The 22,428-nt window shown below is 39.3% G+C and overlaps 1 long non-coding RNA gene across 4 annotated transcripts in view; it reads left to right on the top strand.

The window, feature by feature from the left end:
* LOC136178585 (uncharacterized) overlaps positions 1–22,428 on the top strand; it is a 33,132-nt gene that overhangs the window by 3,209 nt on the left and 7,495 nt on the right. The window contains exons 1-6 of one of the 4 annotated variants that reach the window (XR_010665961.1): positions 8,641–8,827; positions 12,271–12,371; positions 13,386–13,466; positions 16,471–16,543; positions 20,621–20,697; positions 21,937–21,972. This is a non-coding gene — a long non-coding RNA (uncharacterized lncRNA). Of the gene's footprint in view, positions 1–8,640; positions 8,828–12,270; positions 12,372–13,385; positions 13,467–16,470; positions 16,544–20,620; positions 20,698–21,936; positions 21,973–22,428 lie in introns of those variants that run through there. The other 3 variants (XR_010665962.1, XR_010665960.1, XR_010665963.1) reach the window with 3 other exon arrangements.

The raw sequence follows: 22,428 nt of genomic DNA, 5'->3' as shown, positions 1-22,428 counted from the left end.
AAAGTACCACCACTTGTAGGTAGCAGATTGGTTAAAAGGCAGCAATTCCTTTCTGTGACTTTTTATTGTTGGTGTTAAGTTATCCGACTACTTTTATAGAAGGAGGCTGTATCTAAGGCTCCTCATTAAAGGCAGGGTTGGTAAGTTTCTCCACATACACTTATTAAGATTTTGGTTGAAATTATCTTTTGGTCCTGACAGAAATTAACTCATGTGCTCTGGAAAAGGAACAAAGAAAATCCCTCATCTGTAGCATTTGCAATCCTGTAAAAACTTCAACCAATGTCTGCCAGGAGGTACCAATCTGTTGAACCAACCATGCCTCCCTGTGTCCCTGATCGTAGTCTTTCCCTTGCGTGCGCTAGCCCACGCACAAAGCGCATCACAGGTGACGGAGTTTATACTGCTCCGCTTCTGGAGCAACGTCGCTCGTGCATGTAAGTGAGTGGCGTGGCTTTTGAGGGAGCACAGAGAGGAGGGGGTGGGTGTAGACGTAAAACTGAGGGAATGCTATACTTTCAAAATCATGCTAGTTTTCAAAAAATTTCCAACCTTGCCTTTAACTCAACATTCAATCAGTGGCATAACTGTAGTTCATGTTCCTGTTGGCGCTACAGTCGTATTGTGAAGAATCTAAATTAAATTACAGCAGCACCTCATACAGCCTGCGTCTATTGTTGCAAAGCTTTTCTTCTTACTGTAGTTCATGTTCTGCCCTTAAAAAGTACATACTTGCATGCATAATAATTGGCATACAGTACTACTTTGAGATAACTTGATGAATAGGAGCTATTTTTTTCTCGCTGACTTTTATGTTGCAGTTCTTAGAGCAACAGTCGTCTCCTTAGTCCTCTCTCTGAGGCCCGGTTAAATCGACATGTTTTTCACTTTTGCATGCAGATTATGGGTCAGAGAATTCAAAGAAGAATGCTTGTATGTGACTAGATGTAGTAGGACAGGTTTATTTTGCGTGATTCACTTGACATGCTACATGTATTTGGAGACATTTAATCTTCTTTTGGCATACTAAATAATATTGAAACATGGTTATTGGAATGCTGCTATTGTTACTTTTGTACGTGTACATTCAGCAGCATAATTCAGCAGTTGCAGACTTTTTACTACTACAGCAGCAGTGCACTGCAGGCTTTTACCAAATTACCCCTGGTGGTCCAGTAACTAAGCAGTATCAACATCTTTATCTAACATCATAGGTTCCAGTTTCTCTGTACAGCTTCTCTCTGAGGTTGATGAAGTGTTGCCATTAGGGCCCATCTCCTGCACCCCCAGACGCATCAGAGGAAGAATTGGTGGTGCTTGATAAAGCTGGCACTTAGAACAAGGTGCAGGTCCCTCAGCGATAACCTACTGACTCCAGCATTAAAGAGTCCACCAATGGGGGGACGGCCTACATCTTGATCTATTGCTTCATGTCAGAGAACAGAATTGCTGGCTTGCGTTCGAGAATTTTCTATTTTTTGTGGCTCTGTGCTCAGTCATTGAAAAAAATACCTCTACACATTGACATGGATGACAGCAGAGATTTAGGAGAGAACTTTAGAGGCGAGCTTATAGGCCTTCAGTGGGTTATGAGGGATTTGATGCTGAGGAATCAAAACACACAGAACTTTTTCTTACTTAAAATATGTTATCTTAAACTGACAAATTTTGTAATGAAATGTAAGGACATATTTACGTCAAAATATCAAAGGCCGTCAAATATTTCTACATTGAAAACTAATGTGAGATAGAAATGTACTCCTGACTGTTTGTACAGTTGGACAAAATACATCCAACTAAACAAAGATTAAACTGAATACTGTTGTTGTGTTTGTAGACTCAAAGTCAGAGACAGATGAGCTGAAATAAAGCAATAAAGACTCTAATTTGTCCCAGTACACTTTTACCTCATCCTCTCACCCTCCTCCTCTCTCTCCCTCTCCCTAAAGTGTGTCCCATCTGCTTTGGGGACCTCTCCCCAGCATGGAGGAGCAGGATAAGCACACCATTTCCCTGTCAATACTTTGCTATTAGCCTCCGCAGATCTATATATCACTGTGCTGTAGGCTATGAGCTGGTGTAGGGTGTTCTTCTTATCTGAATGGCTGAGGCTGAGGTTCTCCTCTCTGCCCCTGCACTTTGATTTATCCAACCAGTAGGTTAATGAGAGATGGAGCCTGGCCCTTTTTTTCTCTCCTGCCCTAAGGGGGTAAATACACATGCATTAAAGAGGTGAATGGATGGGAGGAGGAGGTGAGAGGGCGTGTCCTAAAAAGCCACAAAATAACTCAATTTCTGTTATGAGTTAAATGGTGAATATAAAGATAAACAGCTAACTGTGAAAATCAAGTGATTTTGAAAACAAACCATCAAATCAGAATCTCAAAAAGAGGGTCCGATTGGCTTTCTTAAAGGAAGAACAGTTCATCACTTTTGTAGTATACACTATTTAACTCTCCTGCACAAAAAGTAACAGACAATAAGAGCATAAGAATCCCATTTCTAACGGAAAAGTAGAAGCTAAAGCAATGAGACATTAAGCTTATCTTAGCAAAAGACTGACAACATGGAAACAGTTAACCTGGCTCCATATTAAGGTAGCAGAGTCTGGAAAAAAGCACCTCTAAAGATAAAAAAAAATCCATACATTATACCGTATTTGTTTAATACAAGTTTTAAAGCTAACTGTCCTTCAGATATAGCTTCAGCTTTTGATCTTATCTTCTCATCTATCTTGAGAGAGGAAGTAAAATACGCTTCCAAACTGTTAAATGAAAGGTACTCTTTTAAAGCTTCAGTGAGGAGTTTGTAGCATGTTATGAATGAAAGCACTGAAATGTATATTGATGACATCCAGAAAGTAAGCAGACTAATCAGCGGATTGACTGACTATTTCTACAGTTTATATTTTAATGCTTGTAAATGATGTCACCGGGGTATGATGTCAGATGAGACGATTTACAGCATGCTTAAGAAACAGCCTTTTTTATTACATTTCCTACCCCAGATATTCACAATGAGTGATATATATTTGATTGTTAGATGATTAGATTTAATGACAAAAATACCTCTTACACATCCACGTACAGGACAATATCAACAAAGAGATAAGACATAAAGTTTTGTTCAGGGCTCGCCTTAATAAACACAAACAGAAAGTTCCTCACAGGAGCTTCAAAGCACTGCATCCTTATGGACGTTCAAGTATTGAAAACGACACAACAGCATAAACTGAGTTTAAAACACTTTGTTTCATGTTGTGAAATTAACAATTGGCCTTTTATGGTGGGGAGCCAGTTGAGGACCATGACTTCGTAGCTGCAGTAAGCACTACAGCTGGTTGGATGAGGGGCCTGCATGGAGAGGATGTACACTGGGATATGTGAATTTCCTGTTAATTAGACTGCATGACAATTCAGAGGGGTGTGACTTTTCAAATAAAAGAAATAAGGAGGGACCTTTTAATTAACGCTGACAGCACATGATGACCAGTGTAATGGCAGGCCTGCTGTGGTGGGATTGCGTTTGTCAATGTGATGACAATCCCCTCACTGTGGCAGCTTACACCTTTTACTGCGTGTTGTGTGTCTTCATATTCAGGGATAAAATATGACATGAGTACAGTAAATGATGATAAAAAGGAAGCTTTAAAAAATAGATGTGCAGCTTTTGAACACCTCCCTACATCAGTGAGTTACATTGCCTGTTACATCAGTGAGTTTATGACCTGCAGATATTTGGCCTAGATCCAAGAAGAAACTGTCTAATGAGCAAGCTGTGTCAGTGTCTCTAGCAGCTCGCTCTCAGCAGTCTGCCTGTACAGTTTGTGGTATGTGTGTGTGTGTGTGTGTGTGTCTTGAAAGCAACAGAAATTCTGTGTTGAAGGCATTTAGCTGTGGGATAGAGAGGAAACTCAGGAACTCACACACCAGCACAACAGGGGAAGACAAACCACTGCCAGATAAATGTCCTACTTAGCTATTACACTGTAGTACATTTCAACAAGAAGTCAGACCCCTCCCCCTGCCGTCTTTCAACACTGAACACACACACATACAGACACACACACCTTCCATGAAAATATCTAGCATATGGTTGTATGCTTCTAGCTTGTATCCCAAGGCCAGTTTCCCAGCTGGCTCCCTGAGAGAACAGAGAGAAGGGGGAGAGGAACAGAAGATACACAGCTAGTAGGAAGAACAGGAGATGCTGGTAGAGGAGGAGAGAGAGAGAGAGAGAGAGAGAGAGAGAGAGAGAGAGAGAGAGAGAGAGAGGGAGAGGTAGACACAGAGGTATAAAGAGAGAGAGAGAGAAAAAGAGAGGAAGGAGGTGCTCATGTGTCTCACATCCCTCCTCAGCCCATGGCAGATGTATTTTAGGTTCGGACTGTTAAGTACCTGATAATTAGTTTGCCTGTAAGGCATCAGTCATTATGGTTCTGTGGCGACTAACCAGGCCCTATCGGGGACGACAGCTTTTCTCTGTGATTTGCACAGGCCCTTACAATGATGGTGTGACACCCCCAAGATCAGTTTAAAAAAAAAAAAGAAACAGAATATAAAATGTGTCAAAAGGGAAACCACTATCTGACGACCATGTACAGATTTTGTTCCTTAAAAATGAATCACATAGTCTGTTATTTGGTTTCATTTTGACATCGTCAACAGCAGATGAACAACAAACTCAAGTGTGTCAAAATACTTTTTTTGGGAAAATAACTCCGGCGTAAAAGTTTTGGAGGAACTGTCGGAATCACAGTCACCAGCAGGTTTTATTCTTTTTTCAAAAAGTCATATTGGTATATTCTCTATGTCGCCGTCTATCAATCAGAGCCCGACCGATATGGGATTTATGGGCCCGATATCGATAACGATATTAGGGAGAGAAAAAATCTGATACAGATATATTGGCTGGTATCTTTCTTACATCTATGTTTGATCTGTAGAGATGGATAGATTTAGATATACACATATTATTGTGTTGATCCCTCAAATGCAGTTTATCAAAAACTTGTGGAAAAGATAACCAGTATAACAAAGATAAGATGGTTACTCAACTGGAAAGTAACTTCCCATGTATGTGCATCATTTTGGAGAGTGATATTTCTTGTTAAAATCCTTATAGTACAATCTGCTGGTGACAGCCAGAAAGAGTACTGCTAGTATAATACAACGGTACTCACATTAAATGCTATTTGACTGGTAAGTAAATCTAGTAATATCGGTGCACATCTGCGTCTGCAATAAGATTAGCCGATACTGATACTCACTAGATAAGCTAATATCTGCCAATATCATCGTCTGGCCGATGCATCGGTCGGGCTCTACTATCAATCAGTCCAGATAATGTCATCTTACTGTCGAGGAAATTTCAGGCACAGTTTGTCCAGAAACGATTCTGATCCTGAGTATTAAATGTACACAGACACAAGATGATAAAAGAGATTGTATTAAACAGCCTGCCTGATGGGGATCTCATCATCATGCATATATTATAAAACAATAATCAGAAATAGATACAAAAAGAGGTTAATATGGACGGGGGAAATGATTGATTCAGTGCTGTTGATTGCACCCTCTGTCTGCAATATGTAACCTTTAATTATCTAAACCTGTTCAACATCAAAGACCTGAAGCAATTGAAGGAGAGAATTCCATTATAACGTGAGAAAACATTGGTCTTTAGATCCAGTAAACATAATTACAAATCTTCATCTCACCTTTAACACTGAAAGAAGTTTCAGCGTGGCGTCTGTTTCTCTTTTTCTCTCCGTTAATAGTTTTATTACAGGGTTTTTTTCTGATAACTGTTGATGATTTGAGTTGGCGACAGAAGGAAAATATGAACAGGGTCATACAGTCGAAAACAATGAGAATACAAGTTTTTTTCCAGCTTGGTCTGGGTCTTTTAAAAAACATTTTTTTTTTTTTTTTTTTTAAAGGATTGTCTGTTGGATAACATCGAGGGATAAACAGCGCACACAAAATACTCCAGACCTGCGTAATTGTTTTCTAACAACCTCTGAGAATCAGTTCAGACTCTAATTTGACACAGCTGTGAGCTGAAAGAAGCAATTTTGCATATTGCTGCTAATAATCCAACAGCCCTGCAGACATCTTCATTAGTGTGATTGCATTGTCTTTTAACAGTCAATAACCTGCATTCTGTCTTGAAAGGGTTAACATGATTCTCATATGTAGCCGCCTCAACATCCATCATGTTTCTCTGTAACCAGATCATAGCTTCAATCACAGGCTAGATTAGATAGTAGTCTATTAATCTCCCATATTAAGCAAATCCATTTGTGAAAGCAAACGGCCCAGAGAGGCCATCCTTTCACTTGTTGTCTCGAAATCTGATTAGCAAGCATAACGACATGTTGCTGAGGGTCACAGCAGATATAGATTAGTCGTGCCTGCATCTCCACTTCTCCGTGGCTGGGGTGTTGCAAGAATGAACAATTTTATGTTCGAGGACTCGTGGGAATTTCTGTTGTAGTCACCTAGTTTATTGAGCGGCAAGATAATTGCAGGGGGGGGGGTTCATTTGGAGGAATTCTAATTTACAAAACACAGTGTGGTGTATTTTGTGGAATTTGAGTAGAGCCTCTTCAACCTTTAACATTTTACTTACAGGATAAAAGAATTCAAGACATTTGATATGCTCCTTTGCACATGTTCTGGACTTGTGGTGGTCTCATGTCTCAACACTTGTATTTCTTAAGGCAGAATGAGGACATGTTCCATTAATAAACTAACAGGACACATGTGCAGTGTTGTCTGGGCAGACTGGCTTTCCAGATGGAGGTGTAAATAAATGAGTAGAAGTCCAGTCAGTGGATCGGTGCTGTAGTGATGATCACATCTGTCCTTTCATAAATACTTTTCTTCTTTTATTATATGGATAATGGAAGAACTATGGCCAGGCTTAATTTACATAAATAATGTGTAACATGCACCAAGAAAGAAACCTTTATATTATGGAGCAGATCCAAATCTGACTCACAAACAAGTAATAATCTTAAAACCAAAACTGAATTTGTGCAGTCTTGGATATATATTCAGTGGCATTTGGTACTTCAGTACTCGTTGTGGATGCCGTCAAGCCACCATCGAGGCTAGCAACCGCTTCGAGAGTGAAAAAATGTATGAGGAAAGAGCCGCAGAATTCAGTGCTGATTTGCAACGTGTTGATAAAGTGGCTGTTACTATAGACTTCTGGACCGATCACTCAGCAGTCATATCTTACTGTTAGCTATTTTTTCCCAAAGTAGTGTTTTCTAATTTCCTTGCACAATTGTATAATGACAAAGAAGGCTTTCTATTTTCTATTTCTAAAGCTCTGTGAATTGCAGTCTATCGCTGGTAAACTATAATATCCGCGGGAAATGTATTTTGAAGGGTGAAAACCGAAGTGCTGTTCTTTTGTACTGTTGAGTAGTTGACGACGATGGCAGAATTCAGTGTGGAATATCTTGTTCATAATACGGAGCTCCGTGTTGATGTTTTTTTTTTTTTTTTGTATTTATACAGTTTAGGTTAATTGTGTATGGACTTTAGCTTTTATAGCGCTTTTCTAGTCTTCTGACTATTACAAGCACTTTTACACTACACATCAAACCTTCCCATTAACGTCACATTCACACACTGATGGCAGAGGCTGCTATGTCACGTATCCATATGTACTAACTAATACATGCATTCACTCCGACGAAGCAGCGGGAGCCACTTGGAGTTAAGTTGCTCGAGGACATATTGACATGTGGCTGCAGGCGCTGGGGATCGAACCCCCAACTGACACATTAGTTTAGGCGCAACCAATAACCCTTGGTTACGCACGCCACAGAAAACATAGTGGGCAACTGTACGGCCCATGTCTACGTTAAAACAATAATTAGCAAGTACTTGAGTACTCGTTCATACGGTTATGTGGTTACTCAAGTACTACATTTTTGTAGATACCCAACACTTATATTCAGTTATTTATACATTAGTGTGTGGTGTGTGCACTTGCAGATGTACATATCACAGAAGACTGGAAATGCAAGAAGATTCTATAACTGACTTTTTTTATGACAAAGATGTTTAATAGTGCATCATGATTACTGTAGTTTTTATTAGATCGTATATTTGGCTTTTACTCGTATTATAATAAGGGGGCTCAATTAATCATTTAAACAAAACCAACTCTAAAAAGCCTCAAGCTGAGTAAAAGTATGTACCTTATGCTAATGATGTGACGTCATCAATGTTAAGTTGTGTGATATATGACGGGGAAAATAAGCCTGATTTTAATGTTTGATGTGTAATAATAAGAAGTAAACATCCTAACAGTGTTATAGTAGTTGTAGTCTTCATTAGGGAATATTTGCCGGATGTTTGATCTGTGACCCATTTAGAGGTCAGTGATAAGAAGAGGCTGAGGATTATGTAGATGATGTCACTGATCTTTATTTAGCCTTCTTACCTCAACGCACACTGGAAGAGAGCTTGCAGTAACGCAGTGCCAGGTCTCTGATTTCTCTCTCGGACTTGTCTGGACCAGGGAGGAGAAGCAGGAGGAGGAGGAGGAGGATCCATTTACAGCGAGCGTTGGGACAGATCTGTTTACTTGGGGAAGTTAATTGATTGGGAGGAAAGGTGGTGAGGGGAGAAAGGAAGAAAAGTGGTGGATTGGGCAAGGAGAGGAGGGTCGGGAGGGTATTGATCATGTGACTGCTCCTGCCATAACCTCCAATATGCCTCGATGTGTTTATTGCACTGTAATGCCAAATAAGACCATGTCTTGTAAAAACAGCAGAGAAAAACAGCACGTGCTCAATGAGAGGGTAAGTTGATGCAATGCATCATTTGGATCATTCAGTAAGATCAATTTTTGTTACCTCTTTCATCCACACTTTGGCCAAAGGTTATATGTTACAGAATCATTTTTTTATTAAGTAGACATATCAATGATGCCTTCATTCAATTACATCATATACATCAACTAATCAGTATTAGTGCAAAAAAAAGGTGTTTCTCTGAAATAAGTATTCTGCCAGCTTTAGGATAACAACCTTTAAAAAACTAGCAAAAGAATAATGACAAAGTCTCAAAATGTTTTTGGAATTCTTTGGGTTGATGGAAGAATCTCATATATTTGTTGACCAATTCAGACGAGAGCATCACCTATTACCCTCGACAAAATAACAATGTGATATTTTCATTTATACTTTAGATTGTTGCAGAAAATAAGACTGAGGCAAACTAACTTGAACAAACTAAACAACTTACATGTGTTGTCCAGCACATATGAACACCAATTTTATTATTTTTGATTGAATTAATGAATTTATATTTTTTTACACTCGTCCATTTCCCACAATAAAATGTGTTTCTGCCTATCCAACATACATTTGAAACATGAATGCCACTTTGATGCGTTAGAAAGCAAACGTTAAGCTGTAAACATTATTCATGACGACCATATGACTGCAATATCATTATCACGAAGCTTTTCATTGGTCTGAGTTTGGTGGGATACAGTTCACATCTCCATACAACCTCTGTAGTCGTATTTAGCAGCTTTATAACAGCTTTCAAACCCGTAAACGATACAAACTCAACAATAAATAAACAATAAACAATAAATGTAATGCTGCAGATGTTTTTTTTTGTTTTTTTTTGTTTTTTTTTTATGTTGAGCTTCTTTTAACCAGATTTAAATTCAGGCATCTAACCGAAGACCAATTAAAAAAAAAAAAACATTGACTTTGAGAACAGTGAACCAAAAGTTAAAATGAATGACACACCAGTCCAACTATTTGAGCTCCGATATCAATCCCATACCTGGGCATTAGTATCTGCTGATATCAGTCCAATCTGATACCATTGTTAGATTAATATTCCTCACAGTGAGGATGAACATCAGGTGTTTCTGACTTTGTAAAGCTAATGCTCTCATGTGTTCTTGTAGAGGGCAGGCAGAGTGCACTATGCTTCTGTTGAGTCACAAACCATCAGTGAGAACTTTCTTGAGTTTTCACAATGAAGCCAACAAAGTTAACTGCTTCGTTGTGTTTCATCTGCCCTCTTTGTTTATTCAAACTTCCATCACCAGCCCTCATTGCATTAGCTCTGTAGAAAATTCAACAGTTATATAAAATGCTTAGCTTTTGTTGTTAGCATCCTCCATGCTATGTTGGGCTCCGCCCAGTAAAATGCACAGGCATACCAGTACACTGATTTATTGTTTGTAATAATGTATCTGTGCTGCCTCCTTAGCCTTACCTCTTTTTTTATATAAATATAATAATATTAAGCTTAATTTCAACTTATTAAATAGACTAGTCTTTCCAAGTTAATTTGCAATAAGCATGATAGTTTGATACAGAAGAGAGGATCTTGGTTTTAATGGTGGTCTAAGGGATATTAGCATTGCTCTGCTTTAATAGTGTCTGTTTTAATCTTCTGTTTATTGCCTTATAAAGTCTTGTATTTCATCCACTTTTTTCAGGTTACAATATTAGTATTAGGTTGTCTAACACATGTAGTTAATGCAACAAACAAACAAAAATAAGCGAGGCCGTGCACATTGTGTCCATCAGGGATAGATAGAGAATGAGACGGAGCGCAGGGGGAGTGTGCTCTGCATGCTGTCCACTTTGTATTGGATAGACCACATTAATTATTTAACGGCTGGGCGGCTAGCTATTATTACAGAAAAACAGTGGACTGCATGTGGACGCTTCCCTCATGTTTGTATGTCAATACACACCTTGCCCTCGTTGGCTCCCCGGACCTCTGTGGGGCTCACATCTTAAAACAAGAGCGCGTTGGATAGGTCATATTCACAAGGTGTGGTGAAAAACTCATAGTCTTTGCTCAAACATCTCAGTTAGCAGAAAAATAAGACACAGTGTGCCTGAATATGTGGCAAAGAAACACTTTAGGGTTTCTCCCACCTTTGTAGGCACATGTGTTGCTCTGTGCGTAATGCCTGTGTGTGTGTGTGTGTGTGTGTGTGTGTGTGTGTGTGTGTGTGTGTGTGTGTGTGTGTGTGTGTGTGTGTGTGTGTGTGTGTTTGTTAGAGAGAGATACTTGCAGACAGGAATAGAAAAGAGCATTACCTGAAAGAAGGGGGAGGGCTGGAGGTGAGGGGGAAGCGGCTGCTCAGATTTGTTTGCCGTGTCATTTTTAGTTCTCCACTCCACGGTGACGGCCCTTCCTGCCCAGATGGACACTTCTCTGTTATTCACTCTGAGGTTATGGTTTTTGATTGAGGGCAAAGCCTGCAGCCTGCTTGTTTGTTTTGAAGGAATCCATTGTCAATACGGACACAGCAGCACTAGGATTGTTTGCAGAGTTAATAGTAGTTTGATGATGTCATTCTCAGTGACCTGAAGAGAGATTGACCCCTGTTGTGTGAGTATTTCTAAAATGCCACCTGCACAATTATGGTTGGAGTGTCCCTGGGCTGTTGTATGTGAGCTTTGTTTTATCCCAGTCTCACACACACACACACACACAGGCACACACACACACACACCTACACACACACATCCTGGCACAGTTTAATTTGCTGACCCATACATCCACACCTTCTGAAAACATGTTCATTGAATGTCAGTAGAAATTAGATTCCCTACAGTGACGATGGAATCATTTATTCATCATGAGTGACTTAGTATTTCACCGTGAACACAGCACATAGAAACACTATGAAATAAGACCCTGTCATCTGTGGAGATCTTTAGATGTATAATCTCTCATTACGTTTTTTTTTTTGGCTGAATGACAAAATTAGGTTTCGCTTCCCTTTACAGATGGAGACAGAAAAAATGAAATATGATACTACAAATATGGACAAAGAGAGTTTCCATTACAGGCTAATAAGACATAAATCAAACGGACAATGTTACTCCTGATCATATGATCATACAGATCATTTGAAACCTTTTCTGGTCAAGTATTCATATGTTAATATACTGTTTTCCCTGTATGAGTCTTATTTCCATAAGGTTGCTGATTTTAGCAAAGAGGAAAAATAAAGCATAGAATTAAAAGAAAAGGTATGAAGAGGAAAGCAAGATGAGCCAACCCTCTAGAGAGATGTATAATTCATGTTTACGACATACCACGCAGTCTGTGTGAGATTGTGTGTGTGTGTGTGTGTGTGTGTGTGTGTGTGTGTGTGTGTGTGTGTGTGTTTGTGTAAGTGCTTCTTACTGGTGTTTTCATGCTGTAGGATGATCACAGTGTATTTGCTGAATCCCTGTCTCCTTGTTTTCAGGGTTCACGTCGGACATCAGACTGGATTTGACCTGAGGCAGTCGTGATGGGATTCTCTCTTTCTTTCTCCACTGGAGGTGTCATGTTGTTTTTATTTCACAGGTGAGCTGTGACTTTGACTGTGTGTATATTGTGCTCATTGTGATGGCCTCTGTTCAAATATGATATCAGAATCTCTGATTGTTTGTCATTGTATGAGAAAATTTAAAAAATAAAGAGTTGAGTAAAAGGGTAATCTGTGATGTCATCTTGAGAAGTCTTTTGATTACATAGTTATATTGTGAAACGGTTTCAATCTATATAATTTGTCAAATTTTTATATAGTTTTTACACTATTATATATCTTAATGAGGCTACTAAAGGTGCAATGTTAATCTATTTGGGGTATAAACAGTAATGAAGACTGTACTTTAGTGTCGCATTTGTTTCTTGAAAATGTAGGCCCAAGTAGGTAATGAGAGGAATAGTTCAAAGTTGGAAAAAAAATTGCTATGACACAACTTTCTTAACAACTTGATCCATAATTTGAAATGTCTTTTTCTATAACAACCTGACTTGTTCTGTTTCTGAGATAAGAGAGCAGCCAATGTTTCCCAGGTATGATTTGTTTTTCCAGCATAATTACTCCACTACAATTTTCTTCCTGTTTCATGAAACAAGGTTAGTAAAACTAGTAGGTAAACTAACTTGATCAACCTTTTTCAGCCACCCGTAATAATCGTTCTTCAGTGTGTTATTCTCTGAACAGAGCTTCAGTGGTGTCCAGCTGAGGAGGCATAGTCTGGTAAAGGATGAGAGGGATGTCAGAAAACGAGAGATAATTGTGCACTTTGGAGCCAATCTAATAACTTCTCAAAATGTTTTCTCCCTCTTTTTTCTCCTTTTTAAGGTTTTCCTCACAACCACTTTGTGAGACAGATGTCTGGACCAATAACTGCATAGCGAGCTATGTGCTGAAAAACATCTGTACTTGCATCTAACTGAGTCTCATATTTCCACATGCTGTCCCCTTTTCAGCAAAAGAATGTGCAACTGTTATGAAGAAAAGTTCTAAAGGGATTTAAGTCACCATTTTCCACTTTTTCAAACCAATTTATTCTGTATTTACACCTGTAGTGTTACAGAGGGGCAGACCAGACATCCTGTTCTTCTTCATCCTGTGTGACTAAAGGAGACAAACAGCGTACATTAAAACAGGTATTTTGTGCCTATGTGAAAATATAGTTTGATATCATTATAATTGACAAGTACAACACACACGTTCATTTGAACACTCTTATATGTTTACTGAGCAAAATGTTGTTTTAAAGAACCAGCTGTATTATGTTGTGAGTGCAAACGGTGGGACATGGCTGCACTCGTCACTCCATCATGAATTATGAAAAAGAGCGGATTCCCGTGTGTGTGAAATGGCATTGTTCACAGTTTGTGTCACATCAGTGCATGTTTAACTCGGCAAAACAAAAGCTTTTCAATATTTTAATGCGCAGGGACTGACAGAGAAGGGAGACACGGATGAAGTGCTGCTCTGCCTCCTCCTGTCTCGTCCTCTCCTATCTGGAGTCCTGTCCTCTCCCCTCACGTCCTCTGAAGTGCCCTCCTTTCCTCTTAGATTACACCGACCTGAAAAACATCGCCTCAAAATTCCCCTCTCAGTCTCAGCCACCCCCCCATGTCTGACCAGTTTTAACACAATGAAGACAATACGAGTTGACTCACAACAACCCCTTTTTCCCCCCATTTATCACTTCTCCATCTGTGCTGTACCACAGGCTACATTAGCTGCAGCGTGCAGCCCTTTTAAGTTCCCTCCTCTGGGTTTGAATAGTGTGTACTAAAATGTAGTGTTAATCAAACTCCAAACAGGTACACCAGGGTTTAGGCCTCAGAGGTCCAGTAAAAAGGCAACACTACAGAAAATTATTAACAAGGGGGCTATTGAACAGATGTGGAAACAGAGACATGTAGAGGAACACAGACATTTCGAGAGAGTAGACCGAAGAATAAATGGAAGTCCGCTCCTTCATATGTATGCACATTTGTTGTTAAATGCCATCAAATATCTTTAAAAAATATATATAATACCTTTTTTTTTGACCGCAGCACAGATGGAGCCATCATCTGCTTCTAACTCTTTGTGTTCCCTCTGCTGAGTCAACCACAGACAAGGTCTTTACTGCTCCCCGCAATCCACTCTGTGTCCTTGTTCGGGGACTTGTCTGATTAGGCGTCAGCTAATTAGGTCTGACTAGCCATGCTTTTAAGTCACACGCCATCACGCACGAGGGCTGGTTAAAAGTTGATGGATGGATGAGACATTAACTGTCGAGACGGAGAAACATTACTGATGGGACTTTTACTTCCTGGCACGGGCGGACAGATGTACCCAACCTGTGGATGGAGACCCTCCACAGGGCCACAATTCCTGTTGGGAAAAAAAAACAAAACCATTATGACAACACCTTTTTGTTTTTGCCCTAGAGTTTGGAGGCCTTAACATTTTAATATTAACTAGTACCATCTTGCTTTTAACGACCCACATATTATCATATTTGGATGAACTGGTGGATAAGCATGTGCCATATGGCTCTATCCTGATTGACATGTTGCTCTAACCTACCCAAAACAAACCCTGCTTTATAGTGTCATATGTTTTAAAATTTGAGATTTAGTCTTTATTTTCACCGGAGAGTCACCATAACAACGTTACAAGACTTATAAAGTAGAATATTTAAAAAACAGAGAAGGTACAGTTTAAATAAAAAGTTGAGCACTTAATAAATAGACCTGTAACAGTAGATACACAACACATTTTAGGGTCTTGAAACAAGGAATTTTGACCATAAAATAATGAGGAAATGGGGGAATAAAATTAGTAGGAAGACGAAACCTTTCCAGGCTTCTATTAAACCAAACTTTTTCTTTTAACGGAGTTGCCCCCTGCTGGACATCAGAAGTAGGGGAGGTGTGAGATGCTTCTGAATTGGCTTCACTTCAAAATATGAAGGGTAAATCTATTTTTATTATTGAACAGTCTTTGTGTAAAGGCCATTATGGACATGGTTTCCCCATAGTGCTGCCATCTATCAGGTTGTGGTCACATAAGGTTAGGAAAAAATGTTCAGTATGTTGACTTAAAAAACTCACATACATTTTTGACATTTTTAGCATATTTCTAACAGTCATCAAACAACCAAAGAGGGAATCTTAAATTCCTCTGGATCAAACCCTGTTTGAATCTCTCCCTGCTGATAAGAGTTACTCTATGATTGTGGATCTATCTGACAGAAATCATAAGCTGGATAAGAAACTGAAGCTGAAATAGGGATATGTGACAAAGAAAAAAGCCGAGTAGTCAGATATTAATCGAGACATTTTAACTTTGTCATGAGAACATTTGCCAGGTGTAAGGCGCTCTGCTGATGTTTAGCCTGAGGGTGTGACAGACAGGAAGGGATGTTATGCTATCACAGCGTTTGATTGCCGGCATCACGGGAACACAGGTATCAGAGAGGAGTTCGTATCTCTCACAGCTGTTCAGGCTCTGTCGTGAGGCTTGTTAAGTTAATGGTGATGAAGAATATTTTTCCCTGAAGATGTAAGCTGAGCCCTTTGTTCCTTTAAATCCTTTTCAAATGTCATTTTTGTACAGACAGATCGGTTCTTTAAAACTAAGCAGTCAGTTAAGTCAGATAAGCATAATGTAAATCAGCTGAGGAGAAACTATATGGATAATATCCTCAGAAGCCGTGCTATTGTGTTTGCTGTGTTAATAGGCATCACAGTACAATTACTTGGCCCTGCACATAATGGAAGTCTAATCAATGTATGGACTCTGCCCCCTACTGTCAATGATGAAAATGACATCAATAATCAATTAGTGGATGTTTAGTGTCGAGGGGTTAATGGTGACAGGTTTCAACTAAAATATTTCTCTAATTTTAGGAGGAATCAAGATTTTTAGGGAACAAAAAAGAGGCAATTAAAGATTAAACAACACATTTTAGATTTAAATGAATAATGACTTCTTTTTTTTTAAAGGCACTTCAAATGTGTTTAAAATGTTTATTCTGCACATTCAGAGGAGACGCTGCTTTAAATGGGACATTCTCCAATTTAACACCAAGCGTATCCTGGTCTGTCTCATAGAAAGAAATCTTTGGGAGCTGTTAGTAACATCCACCTCTTGATGTGTATGCAGGGAACACAGCAACCTCTTCTGGACAAAAGAGAAAGTAGCAGAGAGGGAAGTGAAGGCAATACAACACACGTGAGTGAGTAACACCTTTTAGCCCTACATTTCTGACAAATCTAGGTTTAAATAAATTATGACAACATTTCAGGGAATTAAATGGTGTTATATCATCATTGCTGTACCGCTGTTAAACAGTTATGGAATTTTGAAATCGAGCCATCGACTCTTCCCTGACATCTCACAGGAAATGTTAAAAATCCCAAATGTCTGCAATCACATCTGAACAGACAACTAACTAGTAATTTGAATTGAAAAAAAAAAATCCTATTATTGCCTGGGGAAGCGTTAAAAAGTATCCTGTGATCAATGTATCTGATTAGTTTGCTTTGACGGTACACTGGTGAGCTAATCAGGCCAAAGGGATCAATGGAGCGGGCTGTCACGCTGCCTTGAATTCCTTCTATCATCGGATAACTACAATGTAAATGACTGGGTACTAAAGAAAACCCTACTGGGACGCACACTAAACTCTGCCTGTGCAGCATGGTGCACATGGGAATCTCTACAGACACTTAGCCAGTTCTTAATCAGTAGTGTGCGAAAAATAGGTCCCTATTACACAGCGCTCTCTCACTCTCTTATCATCATATTTGTCAGAGCGGCTTTTTTCATTTCCAGATCAGTTTCCTCAGACGGTAAACTTTACAACCCTTGTAGCAAGTCCTTGTGGTACAATCCTTATTGTTGCTGATAGGCTCTGAACCACTGTCTTCCTCCCTCCTTGCCTCTTTTTCCTCTTCCCTTCTCTCCCTCTCGCTCTCTCTCTCTCTCTCTCTCTCTCTTTCTCTCTCTGTCTCTCTATCTCTCTGTCTCTGTCTCTGTCTCTCTCTCTCTTTCTCTCTCTCTCTTTCTCTCTCTCTGTCTCTCTGTCTCTCTGTCTCTCTCTCTTTCTCTCTCTGTCTCTCTGTCTCTCTCTGTTTCTCTGTCTCTCTCTCTCTCTCTCTTTCTCTCTCTGTCTCTCTGTCTCTCTGTCTCTCTCTCTTTCTCTCTCTCTGTCTCTCAGTCTCTCTGTCTCTCTGTCTCTATCTCTCTCTCTCTCTGTCTGTGTCTCTCTTTCTCTCTCTCTCTTTCTCTCTCTCTGTCTCTCTGTCTCTCTGTCTCTCTCTCTTTCTCTCTCTCTGTCTCTCTGTCTCTCTGTCTCTCTCTGTTTCTCTGTCTCTCTCTCTCTCTCTCTTTCTCTCTCTGTCTCTCTGTCTCTCTGTCTCTCTCTCTTTCTCTCTCTCTGTCTCTCAGTCTCTCTGTCTCTCTGTCTCTATCTCTCTCTCTCTCTGTCTGTGTCTCTCTCTCTCTCTCTCTCTCTCTCTCTCTCTCTCAGGCAGTAAGAGCTACTAGGCCACCAGATGCTCTCCCAGCCTATTCGTCTTGTCCCCCTTCACAGACAAACTAATTGCAAAACAAAAGGTGCTGGCGTGTCCTGTCGAGCACCCTTGTAAATGTTTTACAGCCACAGTTCCATTCTGCCGGATAGTTAAGTGGCTAATTATAAAAGGACCACAAAAGAGGCTGATTTTGGATAAAGGGGAGGAGGAGCTGGATGTTGTGGTTTTATAGCCCTCTACACAGAGTAAGTATCACAGTTAGCTCAACATAAATGAAGTGGACTCGCTTTTTCTTATTGTTGAAACAGACAATAAAGACCATAATACAGGGGAGGTATGTGTGAGAAATATGTTGACGTGTTTGGGGAAAGTTGAAGTCCATCAAGAATGTGCAGTCAAGCTTTATTGTGATAGTCCTGGAGAAGACTGGGGCTGCAACTAATTAATATTTCCCCATACAGGTGATCTAGTGGTTATATTTCTCACTCATTGTTTAGAAAATTCATTGTTTGGTCTATAAAATGTTGGAATAATAATAATTGTGTACTTTACAGTGAAGTGTCCCATTGCCCAAAGAAACATCTTCTAATGCTCTGATTTATCCAGTCAACACTTCAAACGACCAATCTGAGAGTATATGATACCTCATTATATTCCTCATTTACTGAATCCTGTAATATGAAAACACATTTTAAAAAGTGTTCTCATGATACACACAATAGGATATATATTAGTTTGTAACTGCATTGTTTTTATTTAGCTAAATAGAATCTGAAAACATTCAATTTTTAACTAACTAGAATCTCACAACTAAATGTGTAAAGGAAATATTGAAGTGTTAGTGTTAGTGTTAGTGGTGGTTGTAGTTTAGAGCAAAAAAGAAGCCTACTATTTTGTACTCAGGTCCAGTACTTGAGCGCATTTACTGAGGGATGGTTATTCACTTACATGAAAATGTTACATGTATTTTTGATAATAGAAAAGAATGAATCGATTGTAAAATATGAAGCATATCAGTTTCTTTTTAAGACAAATTTTGGAGTGGCTAGGACAATTTGGAATCTCTTTAAATGGTCATGGGTTACTAAAGACAGGCTGAAGCTGCTTGTTTTGATGTTTGCTCCTCCTGTGTGTCTCTGTCTTGTCCTGCCTCTGTTCCTGTGAAAATGTGTCCCCCTCAACTCATGAAGTGTTCAAGTATGTGTGTGTGTGTGTGTGTGTGTAGTCTTCAGTACTGTCTGTGTATGGACTTAGAAAAACAGAGAGCCCCTGACTCCTTATCTTGACAAAGTTGGGTAATTAACGACAGAGCCTATTAAAGGGAGAATATTCAGCCAGTGATGAATGGCTTTAATAACAGGGCCGTGTTCTCTCTAACAGAGACAGATCCTCCCGCCACCGTCTCCCTGCCCACCAGATAAAACTACCCACACTCCCCTCTCACCACCCTTTTCATCTTGCGTTTTCCCAGCGGCGGTCCTCTTCCTTCTTTATGTTTCTGTCCCTCTGTTTCTTTTTCACTCAGATTTCAAAATGTTTTGCTTTTCTTTCAAAGATTTCACCCTTTCATTATTTTGTAGATTCTACGATTTAGTCTCATTAGACAAGCTTTAGCTCCATTTGTCCACGGGTAGACACTGTGAACTGTACACAACAACAAGAGGCCATTTTTAGTCTACCTGCTTGAATGTTTGTGTTTTTGTGGACGCGTTTTTTTGTGCCTGTTTGTCTTGTAAAACATCGTTAGCCTCTTTGTGTAGGGGGCATGCAAATTGGACAGTTAAAGAAGCGCCACGTTGGATTTATGTTCCTGTGCAGCCCTTTAACAGGGGCTGTGCTCCTGCTTTATGTGTCCTGGTGGGGTTGGGGGGCAAGGGCTTACCACAGGGGTCACATTCATCACAGCTCTATATTATAAGATTGGTCCAGATGTCTGTCCTCATTACTGCTCTGAAAGTGAAAACATTCAAATGTATGAGAGTTAACCAGCCCCTCACACATGAACACATTCAAAATGACACTGTAAGAAAGCTGAAGAGAATTTCTGTGCAATGCATGTATGATTTATGTAAAACATTTTGAGACCTCTCAATGCATTTAATTTTAAAGGATCAGATCACCCAAATTACCGACAAAACATCTCTCCCTCACTCAGAGATATCTAGCCATGCAAATAGTTTTGGTTTTATTTGCCCACATAGAATTTAAGTCACATAGCTTATTACTGCAACAACGATTTCATCATCAGTTGTGGTCAGTTGCATCCATTGCACATCCCTCCCTTTCTGCCACTGTTCTATAAAGACTGAAAATTATTTAAAAAATACAATTTAAACACAATATTCAAAAGCCAAAATCTTCTTGAAGAAGTCGTTTTTTTCCATTGCTTCTAATGATCTCAAATTTAAAGAATTAGTCTCTATTAAAAATGTAAATGAGATGTTTTACATATAAACACATTAGTTGAGTACAAAAGTAAACCTCATTCTTTGTTCTTGAAGCCCCCAGGCCCCCTTATACAAAAAAAACATTGTTTTGGCAGCCTGAACCTCATGGCTAACTATTTAATCTAACAGAAAGCAGGTTTTAAACTCAGATCAGGTTTCAGAAGCCCTGACTGTAAAACTCTCCAAAAAAAAAATCACATATGATTGTCATAGGTTGTCTAAGTATAAAGAGCAGCGGAGGAATCCACAAAAGAAGAGCGATAACCCTGTTTTTTGAAGATTATGTGTAAAAAATGACATTTTTTTCTTTTGCTTGTTTTTACTTTACAGACTCTATAAAGTCCTCACCCAAAGAATGGAAAAAGCCAGAAAAATGAAAATATCAGACTGCCGCAGTTTGGCTTCAGGTTTGGGCCCTGTCAACCACACAGCCACACAAGTACACACACACACACACACATTACAAGCATTAGACCCGATTTCCTCTCCAGTGTGTCTCCAGTGTGTGTGTAGGGACATTCTCACAGAGGTTGTAGCATCAGGCGCCCTCTCACAGGACCAAAGGCAGCGAGTCCATTAAATACACATGAGAGTCTAATTAGGGCCCCCCTCGTGCAGCGGGCTTGGAGGTAGGAGTCATTGGGGAACAACACTGCCATGGACCCTGACACTGGGAGAACACTCTCAGCAAATTAATAGAGAATGACCAAGAAGTGCGTCTGTGACTGACTGGGACCTCTGCCTCCTCGGAGGCAAAAATGTTCAGTGCTGATTGCTCTCATTAAATTTGTTATAGTGATATAATTATGAAAATATGTCACTGGGAAAATGGGATGGCTCTTGGTGTGTGGTTAGTTTGCATACTATGGTAAATTTGATATGAATGTTTAATATTTATGTGGTTCGTGTGACCTTTAAATACGACCAGGGGAGTAGGAGTTGTTGAGTATGTATTTTAGTTTGCTGCCTCATTTTCCCCTAATTCTCTGGTAAATTTCAAACTATAACTCATCCCAGTTGTGATCTTTAAATGACTGATAGTCAACCATCCCGAACAAAGCGTATCATTGTGCTAATTTGTTCTGAACTCAAGCAAGACAAGACACTCAACCATATTTCCCATTCTAATTAGCTTGATAATAACGTTGGGTGAATTATTGCAGTCTTGTTATTCGGGACAAAAGTCTTTCCTCCGCTGCGTGTCAGATGAGATATTAGTGCGGACGTAATTCTTATGCTGGCAGCAGCACGGTGACTGATATTTTTTAAATTACACCTCCTTGGGCAAAGTATTCGGAAATACTTTGCAGATGGGGAATACATCACCAAATGGTTTGGAGAAAATGAGGGACATCAGGGTGTGATTATACTGATGAAAATGTCTTCTTTCCAGAGGGACATGAGTGATGTTGTTAACAACAGACTAACAGACTAATAGATAGATAGATAGATAGATAGATAGATAGATAGATAGATAGATAATTATAAGAAATGATCTTTTTTGCATAAATGTCCATCCCCCTGTTGGCAGCCGATAAAGGTTTAAGACTATGGCTCGGTCTATATCAGATTTGAACATCCAGCAATTTTTACATTTCCTCTTTGCAACACTGCTCAAGCTAATTCATATTTTCCTTTTTCTCCAGACTGAGACCAGGACTCTGACTCAGCAAACACTGAAGGTCAGTGACCTTGTTTTGAAAGCATTAATGTTCTACATTTTTATCATTTCACAAGTCAAATTTTAAACTATTTGACAAGTGTATGAAGTCACTAATGGTTGTGAACATACAGAGAATAACTACCTGAATGTACAGCTACCTCATGCATTACAGAGTTGTACAGCTACTACTTACTTTTTAGCTCTTACTGCAAACATGGTGCTGTGCATAGACGTGCAGAATTATTCAGATAATAATCTCTTGTAAAATGTAAATTGCATGCTAAGAACCAAAACACAGACAACGTCAGCAAAAATCTTCTAGCATGTTATCGCATTTAGAAGTTAAAAATTCAAAATGGGGCTAATCATAAAACAATGCTGCTTCCATCTCAATTCAAAACGTTGACTGTATGTTAATAATTATATGCTGTGTTAGTCCTGAATCTTTCACTCGACTTTATGCCAAATCACGTAA

The sequence above is a fragment of the Labrus bergylta genome, chromosome 3 (genome assembly GCF_963930695.1).
Source record: "Labrus bergylta chromosome 3, fLabBer1.1, whole genome shotgun sequence".
NCBI lineage: Eukaryota > Metazoa > Chordata > Actinopteri > Labriformes > Labridae > Labrus > Labrus bergylta.
This window is presented reverse-complemented; position numbering and strand designations above follow the sequence as displayed.